Here is a 22,917-nt window from a genome sequence, read left to right as displayed (position 1 = left end):
AAAAAGGCTTGCAAGAGGAGTGTGATGGAGATTTTGGGATTATTTTAGAGTAGCCAAGAGAACAGTTTAGAAATGATGGTGACATTTCTATTTTGAGTTGTCTTAACCTCTACCCCATCCACAACCATCGCCTCCAAAACTTACCAAGCTCTGTTATTTTCCAGGAGAATAAGAACATAGAAAACAATAGTAAAAATTCCCTGAGGGAAGAAAACCAGTTAGACCACCCACTCCTACAATAAATTCCTAAAGATGCAAGTTTAGCTGTTAAGTAACCGGGGTTCTGCATAGACTTCACTCTTAGTATTATGGGATGTTCAAACAGCAGCTGGGTCAGGAATTCTAACAAATGAGTTCTTAATCTTCAGAGGAGGTAACAAGGATCTACCTAACATGATAATATTCTCACACAAAATTTCCAGAGGGTAAAGATTTAAAAAGAAAAAAAAAAAACATAGTCACCTATGGGTATGTGCTCTATCTCTTATCAGGGAACACAGGTCAAATGTACAAGTGGGTTTCAGAGATGCAAAAGGGAAAGTATAGCTTTTAACATTGTGGAATCCTGTTACATATGCTTTAAACACACTTGCTTCACCTTAATTTTTATGAATGCATAGAGTGGCTTGGCCAGCTTTGTTTCTGAAAATGAGCTTGGAAAATTAGGAGTTTGGCCAATAGTGTCTAGCCAAAGAGAAAATGGGAGAGTATCTTAGCAAAAGTGAAGGAAGAGTGCTCTGTCTACCTTCATCTACATGGTCATAGATGATAAACAGTATCACATACCCCAACACCTTTATAGCTCTATCATACTGAGCTTTTCAGAACATTTTGCAGTGACATCCCCCAGTCCTTGACTGTGGTGCCTGATGTCCATCCAAAAGCTGACTTTACATTCTGCCAGATTTTCAGCAACCTGAGGGTTAATTTTGATCATGTGCCATTACTAGCAGAAGAATATCTAACAAGGGTATATTTTGAATGGCATTTTGAGATTTGGAGAAATTTTTAAAAAATAATTACAAACTGGTTGGAGTTGCGAGGTCAGGAAATAGACCCTATGTCATGTCATAAACAAAGCTTCAGACTCAGGTTTTATTTACTGTCTGAGTTTTGGAAGTTGAAAGCTATCCCAGCCAAACTCTGTAATGAGTGTAAAAGAAAGCACACTGTGTCACGCAGACCACTTTATTTTAGGCTAATATGTGTAACCTGTTTATCAAGAATACTTTTGCTTAAAAGCTTTAAAAGGTCCTCTTTTAAAATTTGATTGGAGGGCAGAATGAGACCCTTGCTTTCACTTTTGGCAAATTTCTAAGAGGTAAAATAAGGCCACGTAATATAGAGAGAAAGGAATACAATTAAATACAATCATTTTATTTTAGTCCAGGCAGTTTATTTTCTGTCAGTAACCTGCTCCCAAGCACTGTATGATGCTCCCTTCCCAATAAAATTGTACTATAAATAGTTGAATAAGGAGTCTGTGTTCTTTAAAAGTAGTCAGGAATAGAGGCGGTGTCATTTGCTTGCTTTCCTATTCTTGGAAACTACTGATAATTTTTAAATATTTTGGTATTTAACAATTAATGTGTATTCTTGAAACAGAGTGTATGGCACTACTTGGTAGCATAAGAACTATCTTCCAATATCATGGGGAAACAGGTGGCATCTGCTGCTTGTTCCCTTTTTCTTTTCAACACTCCAATTTAATGACTGAAGTTCTGTATTAAATACTTATCACTGTAATGCATAGGAAATATATTTGAAATTTTGTAAAGCTTGCATTATTGAATTTTGTTCAAAACTTTAAAAAAGAGCTTACTTAGCTATCACTGTAGCTCTTAATGTCTTTTAACAGTTATTTCCCTTTTGACTTTATACCTCTGTATAGACATACACATACACACAGACAAACACAGAATCTGAATCACTATGCTATTTGCTCTATAAACTTACAAGGATTTTTTGTTTCCCCCCAGAGTGCAGTGGTTCACATAATTCCAAGTATCTCATTTTAGTGCTATAATTAAAAGAACTATAAATTTCAGATGCATGTATTTTTATTTTCTACTGTATTTCTGGTCAATTGTTTGAATATGTAGTTACTAGGAAAATCAATTCTAATTTAAGGTCAAAATAAGTAGGTAACATCTTTGTGCTTAACAAGGAAAAACTTGAACATGTTTTACATTTAGCAGTCTCTCCCATGACTGTACATGTACATATGTTTCTCCAGTTAATGGAGGATTTGACGCACTAAGAAAAAAAAATGCTTTTCAACTTCATATATGAATGTAATTTTGCTTTATCTTTTTTTATGTCACCTCTTTAAGGTAAATAAGCATAAATTACTGCCCTTATTTTACTAATGGAATTTATAGGAACAGTAAGTTACTTGGCAAAGCTGACAGGAAAAATTATAACCACAATGGAAAAATAAGGCAGGTCTTAACCCTGTTAGATCAGTGTATTTTTTAAAAGATAATTTTATATACCTCCTAGATTACTAAAAATGCAGATATTAAATTTAATATCTTGAAATTTTAAAAATAGTCTATTTTCTTATAATGATAATCTGTTTTAAAAGAATAGAAGAATCATTTGGAGAAATATTCATAAAGAATAATTTGTTTCCTGGACTGTACCAACTGTACTCTATTAGAAGTTAATACTCGTGACTTTAATATTGACATTTTTACTCTCACATTCTTTTTATATGTAATTTTTGAGGCTATAAAGCTCTTTATTATGTGTTTCTGCTTCTCTGTTTATCATTTGTTTATTGACTACTTTTTCCTGATATGTTTAAACTGTGCTACACACTGTACAAACAGTCTGGATTAATAAGCAATAATGACAATGAAAAGTTGTACAGTTTGAGTCATCAGCCCCTGACCCTTCTTCATGTGGGTTACTTTTTATGTTCCCTCAATTTCAGTCTAGCATAGCAATTATCAAGTCTTGGTGTCTAAAGAAATTTCTGTAGATTTTGTTATATAACAGTTTGCTTAGTCCCACTACCAATGAGTCCAATATAGTGTGTTTGAGATAGGATTTGGAACTGTTCTCTATTTTGTGTATGTGTGTCTGTGAGGTTTTTTTTTTTTTCTTTTTTTGGCTTAATGCATTCACCTTTTTCACCTATTCCCCTAACCCTCTTCCCTTCATGAATCCATTTTCTGTATCTATGAGTCCATGTATAAGTGAAATCATATGGCATTTGTCTTTCTCTGACTGGCTTATTTCACTTAGTATAATACTCACCAGTTCTATCCATGCTGTTGCAAAAAGTATGATTTCCTTCTTTTTATAACCAAATAGTATACCACTGTATAAATAAATGTATCACAGGTTTTTTATCCACCCATCTACTGATGGACACTTGGGCTTCTTCCAAATCTTGTCTATCGTAAATAATGCTGCAACTGTATAGGGGTGCATATATTCTTTCAAATAAGTGTTTAGTGTTTCTTTGGATATATTCCTTAGAACTGTTCACTTTAAAGAAGCACTCTACATAATTTAGATGCAGATAGTTTGAGAATCCCTGACTTAAGAGATTCCCCATCTGTAGCCATTCTGTTTCTTTCTTTATAAACATTGGGAATTAAAACTAGCTAAAATAAGAAGACGACAAATTTCTAAGAGATGGAAATCTGGGCAGCACTTGGGATCTTGACACCAGGAATTAAGCCTCAGTGTAATCGGGCTGAATTTATTTCAACCCTTTTCTTCCTATAATTGTATTACTCAGCTAAAAAATCTCATTGCTGCAGGAATGAGTCTGATTAGCCTAGATTGGGTCAGGATCCCTGCATTATAGAAAGATTAGAACCCCTTTATTGACAACCTTACTATATCTTGTCACTATGTGGGACAAGTGATTCCTTAAAAAATTCTGTCACTAAAATGTAATGGGTGACTGAAAGCCAGCATATCTAATTATTGATCTTGTAATGTAGTCATCTAAATAACTTACTTTAGAATTTTAGCCCCTACCCTAAAAACTCAATTACTAAGTGAATATGATTTTGTCTAATTAGAGTTCATAATGTTTCCCAGTTCAGCCCAAGGGATTTAGGCATCATTTTGCTGCCATCCTCAGTAGAATGTTAGCAATTTAGTAGGCATATTATAATAGTATCATGAAGCCAATCTCCCAAAATGATAGCCTATATTTTCTTTTACCCAAGCATAATTTGAAACATTCCGTGTCATGATAAAACTCTTTTATTTTGCAGTATAGAAGACAAAGAAAGATACAAGTGGCCTAAACTTCTAATTTTTTCTCTACAAGAAATTAGACTTTTAGCAAGTGGCTTATTATGTATCCAAAATTTCATGTTCATATTGATCTAACTTCCACATACAATTTATTATGCTTTTAAAAATAAAGTGATTCCTAAACTATAGAACAAAATTGATATACTTCAAAGTCTAATAACTAACATTTTAGGATTTGGATTTCAAGACTGTCAGTGTTTCATCTTAAAACACTTACTTTTCTAGGTTCCATTTTCCAGAAATAGCTGCCCAGATGCAATTGCATAAACCCTTGAGTTTTTGAGTGCTTACTTTTTTCTGGGCAGCATCCTAGGTACTTCAGTGTTGTGTTCAATTATGTAATCCTCACAGCAACTTGTAAAGTAAATATTACCATTATCATCTTTATTTTATAGGTAAGGAAATTGGGGCATAGAGTAGGTTAAGTAACTTAACAACACTAATATCCTGGTACAATTTTAGAGAGCATTAGTTACAGAGTGTTGTGTGTTCAGTTGTGTCCCCCTAAATTTCATATGTTTAAGTCCTAATGCTCAGTACCTCAGAATATGACCTTTGGAAATAGGGTCAATGTAGATGTAATCCCTTAAGATGAGGTCATACCATTAGCAGTTGTCTGGGCTACTAATACAATATGACTGATGTCCTGATTAAAAGGGGAAATTTGGACATAGACATGCAGACAGGGATAATGCTATGTGAAGATGAAGGGAGATGATAGAGTTATGCATTCACAATAAAGGAACACCATAGATTTTCAACAAACCACCAGATGCTAGGAAAGAGGCATGAAGCATATTTTCCCTCACAGAAGGAACCAACCTGCTGACATCTATCTCTTAGACTTCTAGTCCTTAGAACTATGAGACAATAAATACCTGTTGCTCTGAGCCACCCAGTTGTGATCTTTTGTTATGACAGCCCAGGGAAATGAAAACATCAAGATAGGATTTGGATGTAGACTTCATGGCTTCAAAGCATTCTTAACACATTACGTTGTCTCCCTAAAGGTAAGAGAATCAAATAAATGCATTCTCCCTTAGAATATGAAAGATCTAGGCTAAAAAAGCTAATCCAGACTAGGAGAGCTAATAACGTTTTTTATTAATGCTGTCACTAAAACTGGTGACAGCATCAAAATTTTTTTTCTGAAGCTTCAAGTGCCTTTTTGCAAAGATGTTGCATGAGAAAGAGCCTAAAGTATTGCTTTCCTTCATAACTGACAACAACAAAAGAGAAACAGAATAACTATTACTAATCTGAGAATTTAATCATAACTTATAAATTTATATAAAGCTTTTTTAAATATCAAAAAATGTGTCTCCCGTAATCTCTAGAGAAAGAAAAAAATATTTTGGAAGATCACTGCTGTTCCTGTTTGATGACTGTTTAAAAATATCTCAGTTCTCATAGAACATAAATTTTGTATAAGCCTAGGCTTTGAATACTACTGAATTAAATAGGAAATATGTAGAATAAAAATAGGATTTTTATTACACAAAGACTATAATGGAGAAATTCTGCATGGCCTTCTGCCCATGGACTTTTCTAATTAAAACAGCTGTGGAATAAAGGAAGAATCATACATAACTTACATACTTTCTGTTCACAGTTAAATGCAAAGAAATACAAAATGAAAAGGTGGAGTTAGAAGTAAGTAGGAAGTCCTTAGAGGGTATATTGATGCCTCGGTTTTGAGATATTCGAAACAATAATTAGAAGTTCAAAATATCAGAGTTGCTCTGAAGTAACAAGAAGTAAAAGCCTAGCTGCCCAGATTTCTTTGCCTTCCAACTCTAACAATGATTAAAGTGCATTCAAGGGAGTCTTAGGCTTGGATTCCATAGAGGAAATGGTAGTTTATAAAGCAGGGATAGTTTACTATTAAGGTTTGGTCAGTAAAGTTTTTGATTTGTATCTCCTTATATTTAAATTTTAACTTATTCAGAGCTACATAATCAACTAGCCCTGGGACTGACTACCTGTCATATGCCTTATTAAGAATAAGTTTTTGAAGGGAATCGACCATATGGCAAAGCATATTTGCAAATGATACACTGGACAAGGGTTTAATCTCCAAAATATATAAAGGGCTCATATAATTCAACACCGGGAAGTCAAATGATCCAATTGAAAAATGGGCAAAGGACCCGAATAGACACTTCTCCCAGGAGGATATACAGATTCCCATAGACATAGGAAAGGATGCTCAACATCAGTAGCCATCAAAGGAATGCAAACTAAGACCACAATGAGTTATCATCTCACCACTGTCAGAGTAGCCATCATTAATAAATCAACAAATAACAAGTGCTGGCAAGAATGTGGAGTAAAGGAAACCCTAGTGCACTGTTGGTGGGAATGCAGATTGGTGCAGCCACTGTGGAAAACAGTTTGGAATTTCCCCAAAAAGCTAAAAATGGAACTGCCTTTTAACCCAGCAATTCCACTGGGAACATACCCTAAGAATCCTGAAACAAAACACCAATTCAAAAGAACTTATGCACCCCGTATGTTCATAGCATCACTATTTACAATAGCCAGTGCTGGAAACAGTGTAAATACCCATCAGTAAATGAGTGGATCAAAAAACTGGTATATTCACACAATGTAAGGCTATGCAACAGAAGAAAAAGGGAACTCCTACCATTCATGACAGCATGGATGGAACAGGAGAATATTATGCTAAGTGAAATAAGCCAGTCAGTGAAAGACAAGCACCATACGATCTCACCTATAAAAGGAACCTAAGGAACAAAGTAAACTAATGAGCACAATAGAACCAGAGGCATGGAAATAAGGAACAGACTGACAGTGACAGTGAAAGGGAGGAGGGAGGAAAGGGTGGAAAGAAGGGGAAGGGACTAGTCAAGGGAAATTCATGGATGACCCATGGACATGGACAACAGAGTAGGGAATGACTGTGGAAGCAGGGGGTCAGCTGGGGAGAGGAAGGCAAAGGGGAAAATGTGGGACAATTGTAATAGAATAACAATAAAATATTTAATGAAAAAACAGGTTTTTGAGAAAATGGCTTAATACGTTGACCTTGCATTAACCATCTATAAAATAAAATAAAACAGTAGTTTATGACCTTCTCAAAAATAACAACCACAATAATATAATAACATTAATTGAATTATTCTGTTTAAGTACTTTAGTACACTATTTCATTCAGTCCTTGCCAGGCTTCTGGTCCAGCCAGTCTCAAGACACAGATGAAAGAACTATCCAGGTACATGAACTTAGTGAACCTGAAGAGAGAAAGGGGGAGCATCTCTAGGCAGAGAGTGCTCCTGACCAAGTCTCTCACAGGAAATTTTAGTCATATTTCCCCCATACACCACGTGAACTCTATATCATTACTCACCCCCGAAGCTTCGGAAAGCTGTTTCTCAGAACAATGGCTAAATGCTTCACAGAGCAGGAATACACTTGCCTATATATCTTAATTGATTTGTTTATAACAATCAAAGGTCATGTTCCAGGACACCAAGCTCCTTACATGCTACTGCTTGCCTCTAGCCATGTTCAGCTTCTGGCACCTCACCTGTGTTTGCTTCAGGCCACCTACAGGGCACAGCTGCAAGAATCAGAGTTGGCTGTCCCTACACTTCCAAGAAGACACAGTATTCTTGCCATTTCACACAGGAACCCTTGGTGTTAGCATCGGGTTATACCTGCCTTCTGCATTTCTGGTCTTCCAGTCAAGTCTTACAGGCCCCTTTCAGGGCCTTGCTTACAGGGCCTTTCAGGGATTGAACGGCTACAATCTCTAATGCCACACAAAGTGGTCCCCAACAAGTCCTACTATCCAAACGAGGAAGTAGGTTATAGTTTTTATTCCAGTTGGACATCTGAAGAGACTAAGTCGTAGAGAGTTTGAATAGGTTATCTATAGATTTTTGAGATCAAACTTAGATTTCTACTTCTGAAATAGCATAAACAACGTTCATTAAATACATAACGTGGCAGTGTATTAAGGATAAAAATGTGAGTAAACTGTTCTTTATGAATTTACTCTCTAATAAGAGTCAAATGGTTGACAACAGCTCTTGTAGGTGTGATGATAGAAATACATACAGTTACCAAAGACTTCAAAGGAAGAGGTAGTCATATCTACAAGCATCAAGGAAGACTTTCTATACAAAGTGAAGCTTAAGCTATTGTAGTTATTCATCAGGTAACTAGTGATTACAAATCATTTTATACAGAGGTAATAATAAGTATGAGGGCATGAAGGCACATATGACAGCATTTGGGAAAGGGAGTAAATAGGAGAGAGAGAGACTGTCAGGAGGAATGAAGGAAAAAAAATAGATGAAGGAAGAAAAATAGATGGGTCAGGACATGAAGAGCCTTGGGTGCCGAGCTAAAGGTTTGTACTTTACAATGAGAATCTAGAGGTTCTTAACCCTGGCTGCTCATTAAAATAATACTGGGGGCTTTTGAAAAAGAGTTTACAGTTAGGTTCATTACAGTTCTACCTTCATAAACACATCTTAAATGAATTTAGAACATCTTATTACGTCTTTACTAAGTATGTAATAGGCCCTCAACCAATAGTATATTGGTTGATTGTTGTTAGTATTTAGCTTTTGTTAGCTATCACAATGACTCCAAAATTATTTTTTTTAAGATTTTATTTATTTATTTTTAGAGATATGGAAAGGGAGGGAGAAAGAGAGGAAGAGAAAGGTGGATGTGCAAGAGAAACATTGGTTGCCTCTCGAATGATCCTAAAGAAGATCAAAGAAAAAAAATTCTTAAACTGGATAAGAAAATAGCATACCTGTAAAAAAATAAAGATAGCAATTATATCTGCCTTCTTCTGAGAAACATGCAGCAAGAAGTGAATGGAGTGAAATATTTATGAAGTGTTGAGACAAAAACATCAACCTAGAATCATGTACCCTGTGAAATTTAGCTACAAAAGGTGAATGAGAAATACATTCTCACAGAAACAAGAAATGAGGGAATGCTAGCAGTAGACCTGCTTTTCAAGAAACTTTAAAACTGTTAGAAGAAATACACTATGTCATAAACTTCGACCTATGTAAAGTAAGGAAGAGCATCAAAGAAGAAATAAGTGATGGTAAAAAAAAATTTTCTCATACTTAAGTTAACAGTTAACAGTTTTTTTCAAAATAATTATGGCAATCTATTCTCTATGTATAATTATATGTTGTGTATACACATAAGTGAAATGAATGACAGATATGTAGCAAAGGATAAAGGAGGAAGTAGAATTTTTCATTATAAGTTATTCTCCTTACAAAGGGGTGCAATTTATTTGAAAGTGGACTTGCATTAGTTGTAGATGTATAATATATAGAAACTCAAGGGGAAACCACAAAAAATGTTTTAAAGAACTCATATGACATTAAAGGAGGAAAATATATTGACATAAAAGCTTAATCAAAAACCACACAGGCAGAAAAAGAGTGAAGACAAAAATAGGAATAAAGAACAAAAGCAACAAATTGAAAACAAAATGTTAAATATTAATCCATTTGTATCAATAATCACACTGAATATCAATAGTCTTAAAGGACTAACCAAAAGATGTAGAAAATGGTGGAGAAAAATGTATTATCTTAATACTAAGCAAAAGTACACGAGTAGCTAAATTTCCAACATAACAAAACTTCACAGCAAGGATAGTTACTAGGGATAAAGAAGGACTTACATGATAATAAAAGGATTAATTCTGTAAGAAATATAACAATTCTTAACATGTATATGCCTAACAAAAGAGCACACTTTGAAAGGCAAAAACTGATGGAACTGCCAAGAAAAATAGATGAATACGCTTCCATAGTTTTAGACTTCAGCACCTCTCTATCAGAAATAGAAAAATTCAGCAGTCAGAAAAATATAGTTGAACTCAACAAAACCATCAATCAAATGGATATAATAGACTTTGATAAACTATTTCATTGAACAGCAGTTTATGAATGTTCTCAAGTTCATGTGGAACATTCACCAAGATAGACCCAATCCTGGACCATAAAACACACCTTAACACAATACATTTAAAAGAATAGAAATCGTACAATGCTTACTTAGACCATAATGGAATTTAACTAGAAATTAATAAGAGGAAGATAACGAGAAAATCACAAAATACTTGTATAAACAATGCAATACTAACCAAGACAGTCAAGATGAAATAGAAAATGTGAACAGAGTAACAAAAGTTTACAATTAGGTGGCTCTATTAAATTAAAGAGGAAGGAACATTTTCAAATTAATTTTCTGAGGCCAGCATTAGTTTGATACCAAAACCAGACAAAGACACTATGAAAAAAGAAAATTACAGGCTGATATCCCTGATTAACATAGATACAAATATACTCAACAAAATATTAGCGAATTCAATTCAATAATCAATAAAAGGATCATACACCTTGATCAAATGGGATTTATCTATAATGTAAAGATGGTTTACATCAAGAAATCAATCAATGAGATATACCACATCACCAAAATGAAGGGTAAAAGTTATATGATCATCTCAAAATGCAGAAAAAGCATTTGACATGATTCACACCTGTTAATGAGAAAAGCTCTCAATAAACTGGCATAGATAGAATGTACCACAACATAATAAAGGCCATATATGACAAGACCACACTAACATCATACTCAATGGGGACAAGCTGAATGCTCTTCCCCTGAGATCAGAAACAAGACTAGAATGCCTACTTTTGCCACTTTTATTCAGTGTAGTAATGGAAGTCCTAGCCAGAGCAATTAGGCTGCATGGAAAATAAAATTTATCCAAATTGGAAAGAAAGAAGTAAAAGTGTTACTATTTGCAGATGATATATAGAGAGAAACCTGAATGCTCCAAAAAAAAAAAGAAAGAAAAAAGAAAAAAAAAGAAACTGTTACTACTAATAAATGGGTTCAATGAAGTTGTAGGTTACAAAATCAATATACAAAAGTCAGCTTTGTTTCTGTACTTGAACAATAAGCTATCAGACTTGTCCACAATCACATAGCAGTTGTCCGTAGAATGAATACTAGACTTCTGCAACACACTGGAACTTTAAGATACAAAATTTATTTATTTTTTAAAGAGATTTTATTTATTTATTTTTAGTGAGAGGGGAAGGGGTGGGGAAGAGAGGGAGAAAAACATCTATGTGTGGTTGCCTTTTGTATGCTCCCTACTGGGGACCTGGCCAGTAACCTAGCATGTGCTCTGACTAGGAATGGAACTGGCGACCCTTTGGTTTGTAGGCCAGCACTCAATCCACTGAGCCACACCAGCGAGAGCCAAAATTGATTTTTATTGATTTTCCTAACAAGTGTTATAGGTTAAGCCTTGTCATTTCTAAATGGAAATAAACAGCTTCAGGACTGAAAATTATATAGAAAAATGTTATCAAAATTTCACAGTATTAAGGGAAAGTAAGTGTTGGTGACAGTTATTTCTCACACTATCTAATGTTCTATATGATGGAGGTGAATTCTATAGGAAGAAATTCTGAAATATCTAGAGACTATAATTTTTTAAAAACCTCGCTATTTGAGCTATGCAGCACTTAACAAGTGGCTTTAATCTCTGACTTTTTCCATAAACCAGATACTCATATATTCCCTTTTTCTTTCCCTCAAATTACAAAATCACTATTCTCAATCCTGGTTCTGGTTCATAAATATCAGGCAAAACCATATACTCAGGTAATATTTAACCCAAATTTTGCTAATTTATTAGAATCATGGGAAAACGTATAAAGAAGCTTAAGGGAGTAAAAATCCTTTTCCCAGGCACCACACATACTAATTAGATTGGCTGGCTAACACTGGTCTTTTTGGTTGCCTTCAGTGAGTATTTCAATCTTTCTGAGCAAGTTTCCTCATTGGTAGAGAGTGCTGATAATTTTTGAAGTTTTAATTTTACAGGATTGTTGCAGTAGAATATTGTTTGTCAACATTATTTGAAAATTCCTTAGTGCTGCACAATTATACTATTTCATTATGTTTCTCAACAATGCTGGAATACCTTTAAACATTGTTGATCAAGCCATTTAATCATTCATTCCACATTTTCTGAACAAACATTAATTGATATCCAGAGATTGTAAATCATATTTAAATTTAAAAGATGAGCCATCCTGCCTCCATCTAAAATAATGAACCATCTTACCTTCCTCTCGAATCAAGAGGAGAAAAACAATGGGAGAGGGAAGGGCAGGGGATCCCGCTGAATTTAGGTATCATTGTGATTATGCGTGTGCATACTTCAGCCCAGCTGCAGCGTATGACAGTGTGACTTGGTCTGTGCTGAGTTATCAAATTGAAATAGGACAAAGGAGGAAAGGGAGTGCACTGTTCTGCATAGATTACACACACTTAATTTTTATTAACCCTAGGAGGTAGGTACTATTTTTGTGCCATTTTAAAAATATAAATTAGGAAACTGAGATACAGAGAGATAGGTAATTTACCCAAAACCACTTAGGACACGAACATAAAAAGAAAACAGCAATGTGTGAGGGCATCTAGAATGGGCAATACATATAAGATGGAGAGGCAAGAGGAATTCATGGATACAAAGGCCAGGAGACGGCAGTGATGTTTCATAATGGCTATTAATCATCAAATAGAAATGTGTCCTACATTCTCAAGTTGTAGCCCAGAGACAGATGGAAATAGCTTCTCTAAGAAGCTCAGATTTCTTAAGCACAGAATGGAGAAATATTAGACTAGTAATTGTAATTCAATGTGGTAAATATTCTCTGGTAGGAATATGCACAAGATTTCCTGGGGGATGAGGAAGAGTGGTGCGACTTACTCTGCATGGAGGATTCAATAAAGCTTTTCACAGAAGATAATGCTTGTACAGTCTTTTTGTGTCTGTGGGGGGAATATACATAACATAAAACTTACTATATTAACCATTTAGGAGAGTACAGTTAGTGGTATTAAGTACATTCATATTGTTGTGTAACCATCACCATCATCTGTTATCCAGAACTTTTAATTTTGCAGAATTGAAACTATACCTATTAAACAATTCCCCATACTCCCAGCAGGCCTTAAAAATCACCATTCTCCCTCCCTCTCATACCCACCCCTTCCTCCTTTCCCTCCCTTGCCTTCCTTTCTCTTCCCTTCCCTTTCGTCCCTTCCACCTTCTTTCCTTCCTCCCTCCCTCCCCTTTCTTCTTTCCTTTCTTTCTTCCTTTAAGTCCCTCACTTTCTCCTATTCCCCATCCTTTGGTAACGACAATTCTATTCTCTTCTACTATGAGTTCAGCTTTCCCCGCACTGCCCCCCACCCCACATACATGAGAACATGTAATATTTGCTTTTCTATGTCTGGCTTATTTCACTTAGCATAATGTCTCCTAGGTTCACCCATGTTCTTGCAAATGAAAGAATTTCCTTTTTTTTTAAGGATGGATAGTATTACATTGTGTATAAAACGATCAACCAACCAACCAACCACCCAACCAGCATCTTTATCCATTTATACATTGATGGACATTTAGGTTTTTGTATCTTGGCTATTGTGAATAATGCTGTATGACCAAGGGAGTGTCAATATCTCTTTGAGATAGTACTTTTATATTCTTGCAATATATATACTAAGATTAAGATTACTGTATCATATGGTAGTTCTGTTTTTAATTTTTTGATGGACCTCAGTACTGTTTTCCATAATGGCTGTGCCAATTTATATTTCCACCCCAAAGTATACAAATAGTGCTTTTTCTCCACGTCCTTGCCAATATTTATCTTTTGACTTGTTTATAATAACCATTTTAACATGTCTGAGGTGCTGTCTCATTGTCATTTTGATTTTCGTTTATTGATGGTTCATGATATGCCTGTCTGACCGTTAGTTTGTTTTTAGAAAAATGTCTATTCAGCTCCTTTGCCTATTTTTTAAATTGGATTATCTGATCATTTCATTATGGAGTTGTAAAAGTGCCTTATGTATTTTGGATATTAACCCCTTAATGGGTATGTGGTTTGCAAATCATTCCTCCCCTTCCATAGGCTGCCTTTCGTTTTGTTGATGGTGTATTTTTCTATGCCGATCTTTTCAGATTGATGTAATTTCAATAGTTTATTTTTGCTTTTGTTGCATTTGCATTAGGTATCATTTATCACCACAACCAACATTAAGGTGCTTTTCCTGTATGATTTCTTCTAGGAGTTTTAATTTTTTAGGTCTTATGTTTAAGTGTTTAATCTTTGAACTGAATTTTTTCTGTGTGTGTGTGTGTGGTATAATATAAGGATCAAATTTCATTCTTTTTGCATGTGAGTAACCAGGTTTTCCAGTGCCATACAATGAGAAACTGTCCTTCACATTGTGTATTCTTGATGCCTTTGTCAAAAATCAGTTTATTCTCTATGCATGGGTTTATTTGTGGATTCTCTATTCTGTTCCATTGATCTATGTGTCTGTTTTTTATGTACAGACTCTTGATTGACATTATTTATAATGTGGGAGAGTCAGCAGTGAAGGGCTTTTCCAAAAGATTGAAGAAACTATTCCAAGACACAGAGAAAGGAAAAACCTTGATGTTTCTTTGAAAGAGAAACTAACTTAGAAGTTGTCTTTTCAGGGGGTGGGGTGGGAAAAAGGGAATGCAGACAAAGAAGAAATTGAAAAATGAGATGATTCAAGTCAGCATGTTTCAATAATATTTTACTTTTGTACCCTTTCCACTATAATATGTCCTTATACCTTTAAATATTAGTTTATTTAATCATTTTTTTGTAATATGACAGCTTAGGATAGAGACATTTTATTCTGGTTACTACTAAAAGTATAATAAATTAATTTAAAATTAAATAAATGTAATAGGCAGAATTTTACCTTTTTATTTGATCATTAATGCATACTATTAAATTACTTAAGAAATAATTATGATTTTTCTACAATTCAAAAATATATTTTAATTTACCAATTAAAATATATCTAACTGATAGAGAATAAAACACCAGTATTTTGATATTTGATACTTATCAAATTTTGACTAAAATTCTCAGTTGTTCATTTTTATAATGTTCATACTTCAGTTCTAAATGATAAAATAAATAAGAGGTCAAATTTCACCTTCAAGTATTTATCTGCAAATAACATATTTTGTGTTTTGAAACTCTCCTTCAAATGAATTAGTAGTTAATTATATACAGTCTTACCATATTTTACCTTTTTAATAATAGCTCTACACCAGCATTTTTCATTGTTTCTACTTTGATTGGTGGTCATTTATGGGTAGATATTTAATACTATATGATTTAGAATGAGCAATTTCATGTGTAAAGTGGAGGCTGAGTGTTAGACTGAGTTTTGCTTTATCTCCATAAACTACCATTAGGCTCCTATTTTAAAGGGAACTGTAATGCAGGAAGTTGAGCCCAGGAATCTAGGCTGCTCGTTCTGATAAGCAGAGAAAACCACAAGGAAGACTGGGTGGACCAGACATAGCCTTTATTACTCACATTGGCAGACTGGCAAAGCAGGACCACACCTGCGACTTGTTTTAAGGGGTCCCAGACAAAGTGGGCACGTGTCTGGTATGTGACTAAACCACATCGTGTATGTGTAAAGAGAAAAGGTCAAGAAGTGGTTGCACAGGACAAGAAGCCATTCCCAAAGGAAATATGTAGGAAATTACAATCCATTTCCAAAGCAATACACATTCCTTCTGGCCAAGCGCCCTCCACCCAGCCTTCCCTTATGGGGTTTGAAGGAGCTATGTCCAGCATGACCCCACAGGAACAATGTGAGTATTTTTATCTATTAATTTAAATATATATTTTATGGAAATCCCAAATTAAAAGTTTTCATTTGTACAATTGATGCTTAGTACCAGAGACCCAAGGGTATTAGAAGACACTAATTGGAAAGAGTTGTAGTTGATTAGAAACCATTCATTGAATTTAAAAAATAAGAAGTATAGGATACAGATCAGTGAAACATGCCATTAGTATTTTAATAGAAATTGCACTGAATCTATAGATTGCTTTGGGTAGTATGGACATTTTAATGATGTTAAATCTTCCAATCCATGAACACTGTGTATGCTTCAATTTATTTGTATCTTCCTTAATTTCTTTCTTCAGTGTCTATAGATTTCCAAGTAAAGGTCTTTTACCTCCTTGGTTAGATTTATTCCTAGGGACTTTATTTTTCTTGTTGCTATAGTAGATGATATTTTTTCTTAGTTTCTCTTTCTAGTACTTCATCGTTGGTGTACAAAAATGCCCTTGATTTCTGAATATTGACTTGGTATCCCACTGTTTTGCCAAATTCACTCATTAGGTTGAGTAGTTTTTTAGTGGATACTATAGGGTTTCTATGTACATTATCATATTTTCTGCAAATAATGACAGTTTTACTTCCTCCCTTCCAATCTGGATGCCTTTTATTTCTGTTTCTTGTCTGATCACTGTGTAAAACTTCCATAACCAATTCAAAAGAACTTATGCACTCCTATGTTCATATCAGTGCTATTTACACTAGCCAACTGCTGGAAACAGCCTAAGTGCCCATCAGTAGATGAATGGACCAAAAAACTGTGATACATATGCTAAATAAAATAAGCCAATCTGTGAAAGAACAAATATATTATCTCACTTATAAGAGGAATCTAATAAACTAATAAGCAAAATAGAGCTAGAGGCATGGAAACATAGAACAGACTGAAAGGAGGGGAGTAGTCAGAGAAAGACAAGTTCCTTATAATATCACTTATATGGGGAATTTAAATTACAAAATAAGCTAACAGGCAAAATATAAAGTCTTAATTTATATGACACCTTAATAAAAACATTTATTTTAACAATAACAGTGCTTAACAATACTAAGATTTTTCCTTCTATTTTCCACTTCTTTATAATTTTTTCACTTTAAAGAAACTAGCATTGCTTAAAAATGAGTTTTTTTGAAAATACTTATATAAAATGCACAAAGTATATTAAAGCTGTATAATTATTTCCCAGTAATCTTTCTTTGCTAAACCTGGACCCATTTGAGTTCCACGTGTAGGTTCATTTCACTTTCAGGCTAAAGGGTTAGAGGTAGTCTTGACCTAATAGAAAAGTTTCAGCAGTTTTTAACTCAGCAGCACAGATTCTTGTGTTATGTTATCTCATATTCATCCTACTCTCTAGGCTTCTCTGTCTTTTTCCTAAGACCAAATTGTGATTTTGTATACTGATGAGAGATCTGTGTTTGGGTCCTTACTTATTTATAAACTGGATCCTCAACCAGTGTTTGTGGTCTGCCCTGAATATCTATAATTAAACTTTGCCTGACTGACCCATGACCAGTTACAAAAATGTATGTCATATGTTATTCCTTTGCCCTTTTCAGTTATTCATATTTAAATTGAGTCTAGCCTCTGGATACATGATACTGTCTGCAATCATGCTCTGACATTTCATTGTTTATACTTCCCAAATATAAAGGTCTTGCTTTATGTTTTATCTTATAGATTTCAAATATAATGAGGCATATATGAGATTATACAAATTGAGTTTATATAGGTATAATAAAAACTATATCTAGATCATTTGCGAAAAAGGCTTTCTTTGCTTCATTGTATTGTTTTTGCTCCTTTGTGAAAAAATCAGTTGAATATGGTGGAGGAGTGAGTGGAAGTCACGCTGACCTCTTCCTAGGACCAATCTGGAACTACAACTGAATTGTAGAGAAATCACCTGGAACAAACAACTGAACAATAGCAGAGAACTGAACAATAGAAGATAACTATTTTTACTCCACTGCATACTCATGCCCCCTTTTGCCAAATATTAATTGACCACAGAGACATGGGTTTATTTCCGGGATCTCTATTCCATTCCATTGATCTATGTGTCTGTTCTTATGCCAGTACCAGACTACCTTGATTACAGTGGCCTTTTAATATAATTTGATGTCAGATATTGTGATCCCTCCCACTTTGTTCTTTCTCAAAATGGCTGCAGCTATTCAGGGTGGTTTATGGTTCCGTGTAAATTTTCAAAATGTTTGTTTTATATCTGTGAAATATGTCATTGGTATTTTCATAGGGATTGAGTTGAATCTATAAACTGCTTTGGGTAGTATGGACAATTTGATGATGTTAATTCTTCCAATCCATGAACACGATATATGCTTTCATTTATTTGTGTCTTCCTTAATTTCTTTCTTCAGTGTTGTGTAGTTTTCTGCATACAGGTCTTTTACCTCCTTGGTTAATTTATTCCTAGGTACTTTATTTTTCTTGTTCCTATAGCAAATGGGATTTTTCCCCTGATTTCTGCTTCTGATATTTCACTGTTGGTGACAGAAAAGTCTTCAATTTCGGTATATTGACTTTGTATCCAGCTGTTTTGCCAAATTCACTTATAAGGTAGAGTAGTCTTTCAGTAAAGTCTATGGGGTTTTCTATGTACATTATCATGTCATCTGCAAACAATGATAGTTTTACTTCCTCCTTTCCAATTTAGATGCCTTTTTTTTCCTTTTTCTTCTCTGATCGTTGTAGCTAGGACTTCCAGTGCTATGTTGAATAGAAGTGGTGAAAGCGGACATCCTTGCCTTGTTCCCGATCTTAGTGGGAAAGATTTTAGTTTTATCCCTTTGAGAATGATATTGGCTGTAGGTTTTTCATATATGGCCTGTATTACGTTGAGGTGTGCTCCCTTTACACCCATTTTGCTGAGTATTAACATCATAAATGGATGCTGTACCTTATCAAATGCTTTTTCTGCACCTATTGAGATGATCATGTGGTTTTTGTCTTCCTTTGTTTGTGTGATGTATTATGTTTATTGAGTTGCACATATTGAACCATCCCTGCAGCCCTGGGATGAATTCCACTTGATCATGGTGAATGATCTTTTTAATGTATTGCTTTATGAGGTTTGCCAATATTTTGTTGAGGATTTTAGCGTCTATGTTCATCAGTGATATTGGCCTGTAGTTTTCTTTCTTGGTTGTGTCTTTATCTGGTTTTGGGATTAGGATCATGCTGACCTCATAAAAAGAATTTGGGAGTCTTTCCTCTTCTTGCATTTTTTGGAATAGTCTGAGAAGGTCAGGGGTTAGCATTTCCTTAAATGTTTTGTAAAATTCTCTTGTGAAACTGTCCAGTCAGGGTTTTTGTGTGCCAGGAGTTTTTTTTATTACTTCTTTGATTTCCCCAGCTGTTATGAGTCTGATCAAGCTTTCTGCTTCTTCTTCATTCAGTGTTGGAAGGTTATATTCTTCTAGAAATTGGTCCATTTCATCAAGGTTTTCAAATTTCTTCACATATAATTGTTCATAGTAATTACTTACAATCCTCTGTATTTCTGTGGTATCAGTTGTTATTTCTCTTTCATTTCTGATATTATTTTTTTGGGTCCTCTCCCTTTTTTTCTTGATGAGTTCCCTTAAATGCTTCTTGATTTTTCTTTTTATCTTTTCAAAGAACCAGCTCCTGGATTTTTTGATCCTTTGAATTGTTCTTTTAGTCTCGATGTCATCAATTCTGCTCTGACCTTGATTATTTCCTTCCTTGTACTTGCTCTGGGCTTTGTTTGTTGTTGTTTCTCCAGTTCTTGAAGATGTAGGGCCAGGTCATTTATTTGAAATATTTCTATCTTTTTTAAGTAAGCCCATATTGCTATGAACTTCCCTCTCAGGACTGCCTTCACTGTGTTCCATAGATTTGGACTGTTGTATGTTCATTTTCATTTGTTTCTAGGAACTTTTATATTTCTTCTCTTATCTCATTATTGACCCATTCATTGTTTAATAGTGTGCTATTCTGTTTCCATGAGTTTGAGTGTTTTTTTTTTTTTTTTCCCTTGAGGTTGTTTTCTAGTTTCAAGCCTTTGTGGTCCAAAAAAAAAATGCTTGTTATGATTTCAATTTTCTTGAATCTGTTGAGGTTTATTTTGTGTCCTATCATGTGGCCTATCTTTGAAAATGTTCCATGTGTATCTGAAAAGAATGTGTATTTTGCTTCTTTGGGATGAAAGGTTCTATATATGTCAGTTAAGTCCTTTTGATCTAATGCATTGTTCAGTTCTATAATATCCTTATTGATGTTTTGTGAGAAAGATCTATCCATTTTTGACAGTTGGGTGTTAAAATCCCCTACTGTCAGTGTGTTGCTGTCTATGTCTTTCTTGAAGTTGTCCAAGATTTTCCTTATATAGTTGGGTGCTACTATGTTGCTTGCATATAGGTTTACAATGTTTATGTCTTCTTGGTGGATTCTTCCTTTGAGTATTATAAAATGTCCTTCTGTGTCTCTTTTTATGGTCTTTGTTTTGAAATATACTTTATCTGATATAAGTATTGCTACCCCTGCTTTATTTCCCTGTCATTTGTTTGGAATATTTTTTTTAGTCTGTGTAGGTCCTTTGTTCTGAGGTGGGTCTCTTGTAGGCAGTATATGTGCAGGTCACATTTTCTTGTCCTTTTTGCTACCCTATGTCTTTTTATTGGGGCATTTAATCCATTTACATTTAAAGTTATTATTGATAGTACTTACTCATCTTTTCCCTTTTTGCCTGTGTTCTTCTCTTTCTTGCTCTTTTTCTTCATCTTCTTAAAGCAGTAAGCATATCTTGAAGTGTTGGTTTGGTGGAGGTGTAGTCTTTTAGTCTTCTTTTGTGTGGGAAGCTCCTTACTTCACCTTCCATTTTAATTGAGAATCTTGCTGGTTGCAGGCCTTTGCTTTTCATTGCTTGGAATAATTCTTGCCATTCCCTTCTGGTTTGTAGTGTTTCTGTTGAGAAGTCAGCTGCTAGCTGTACGGGATCTCTCTTATATGTTACCACCTCTTTTTTCCTTGCTGCCTTTAGGATTCTTTGTTTGTCTTTGATATTTGCCATTTTCATGATGATATGTCTTGGAGTGGGCCTCATTGAGTTCTTCTTGAATGGGACCCTCTGTGCTTCCTGGACTTGTGTGATTTTTTCTCTTCTCCAATGAGGGAAGTTTTCCATCATTACTTTTTCAAACAGGTTCTCTATTCCTTGCTCCTCCTCTTTTCCTTCTGGTATCCCTATTATATGGATATTATTACATTTCAGGTTGTCTTGCATTTCCCTCAATGGCTCTACATTCTTTTTGAGTCTTTTTTCATTTTCTTGCTCTTTCTGGGAGCTGTTTTCTCTCTTGTCCTCCAGCTCTCTGATTCTATTCTCTGCTTCATCTAGTCTGATTTTGATTCCTTCTACTGTGTTCTTCAATTCAAAAATGGTATTCTTCCCTTCTTCTTGTCTCTTGTTGATAGTTTCTATGTCTTTTTTCATGCTGATATAGTTTGCAGAAGTTCCTTGTAGTTTCCCTGTAGTATTTTGTAATTCTCTTTGAGCTCACTGAGCTCTTTAAGCTTCCTTAGAACCATTATTTGGAACTCAATATCTGATAGTTTACTTGCCTCTATTTCATTTAGTTCTCTTTGTAGGGATTCCTCCTTTCCCTTTGATTGGGGGTTGTTTCTTTGTCTTCCCATTATTTGTAAGACTCTTCTTTTTTGCTTCAGCTTCCTAGGTTGATCTGTCTTGCCTTCCTGACTTTTTGGTATAAACTTCTATGGTAGGAGACCACTGTTTTTTCTTTCTGGATCTGCCTCTGATGATGTCAGCTGTTGACCCCATCTGATGTTAGGCAGTCTTTTCAAGACTTCCAGGAATCTATTGTCTATGGCTCTCTCCTTCAGCTGTTAATCTAGTCACTCTGCAGTCAGCAGTCAGACTTAGGCATCACAGGCCGGGGCAGAGTCACTCCTGGGGGTCAGGGTTATTGTGTCCTTTTATGTTGCTGCCATCTCTCATGGGAGCGGTCTGTTTGAGCAAGATGGCTGCTGCCACATTGGGGAGGAGTCAGCACTGTGATCCCGCTGAGTGCTTTCTTAGTTCTCTCCCCAAAACCTCCTTCTTCAGACTCTCCTCAGGCGTCTCTAGACCACTGTGTGTCCCTTTATCCAGGGATCTACTATCTGTGACTGCCACTCTCTAGTCAGCCATAAAGCTTAAGCACCACTGAACCTGGGTGGAGTCCCTCCTGGGGGGTGGGGCTATTGTGTTTTCTTATGCTGTTGCCACTCAGGGGCATTGTCTGCCTGAGCAAGATGGTTGCTGCTGTATGGGGGATAAGTCAGCACTGGGCTCCTGCTGGCTATTCCCTCATATCTCTCCCCAAAGCCTCCTTCCCCAGTCTCTCTGCATAGGTCTCTAGCCTACTCAGCTCCTGCCTTTGCTGGAGCCTAGGGTAAGTGGCTGCAAATAAAAATGTATGTGTTGGCCCTTTAAATGGCTCTTTGCATCTCCAGTCTCCCATCTCTGACAGAGAGCAACCCTGCTTCTTTTTGCAGCTGGTTGTTATCTGTGTACATTTTGGACTCTGGTGCTCTAGGCTGGAGATCTCCACTTATGGTGTAGACTCCACTCTTCTCAGGGAGATCCAACTGGCAATTTAAGTATCCCTCCTGTGGTGCTGTCCATGGGCATCCAGCCCACCTTCTCAAGTCTCTACCTCCTTACCAGTCAGGTTGTGCTAAAGCTGATTCTTCTGTCTTTCTGAAGTTATAAGCCTCCTCTCTTTCCATTGTTCGTTTGTTTGTTCCAGGTGATTTCTCCACAATTTAGTTGTAATTCCAGATTGGTCCTGGGA

General features: G+C 35.3%; 2 protein-coding genes across 3 annotated transcripts in view; both read left to right on the top strand.

Moving 5' to 3' along the window:
- The window catches only part of EPHA6 (EPH receptor A6), an 877,165-nt gene that overhangs the window by 17,361 nt on the left and 836,887 nt on the right, over positions 1 to 22,917 (top strand). The window lies entirely within an intron of this gene.
- The window catches only part of LOC129073618 (peptidyl-prolyl cis-trans isomerase D-like), a 57,642-nt gene that overhangs the window by 11,228 nt on the left and 23,497 nt on the right, over positions 1 to 22,917 (top strand). The window lies entirely within an intron of this gene.

This window comes from Pteronotus mesoamericanus, unplaced genomic scaffold (assembly GCF_021234165.1).
Source record: "Pteronotus mesoamericanus isolate MK-2021 breed Mesoamerican mustached bat unplaced genomic scaffold, CSHL_Meso_final contig_42, whole genome shotgun sequence".
NCBI classification, from domain to species: Eukaryota; Metazoa; Chordata; class Mammalia; order Chiroptera; family Mormoopidae; genus Pteronotus; species Pteronotus mesoamericanus.
Note: the sequence above shows the minus strand (reverse complement) of the source record. Positions and strands in the feature narration are given on the sequence as shown.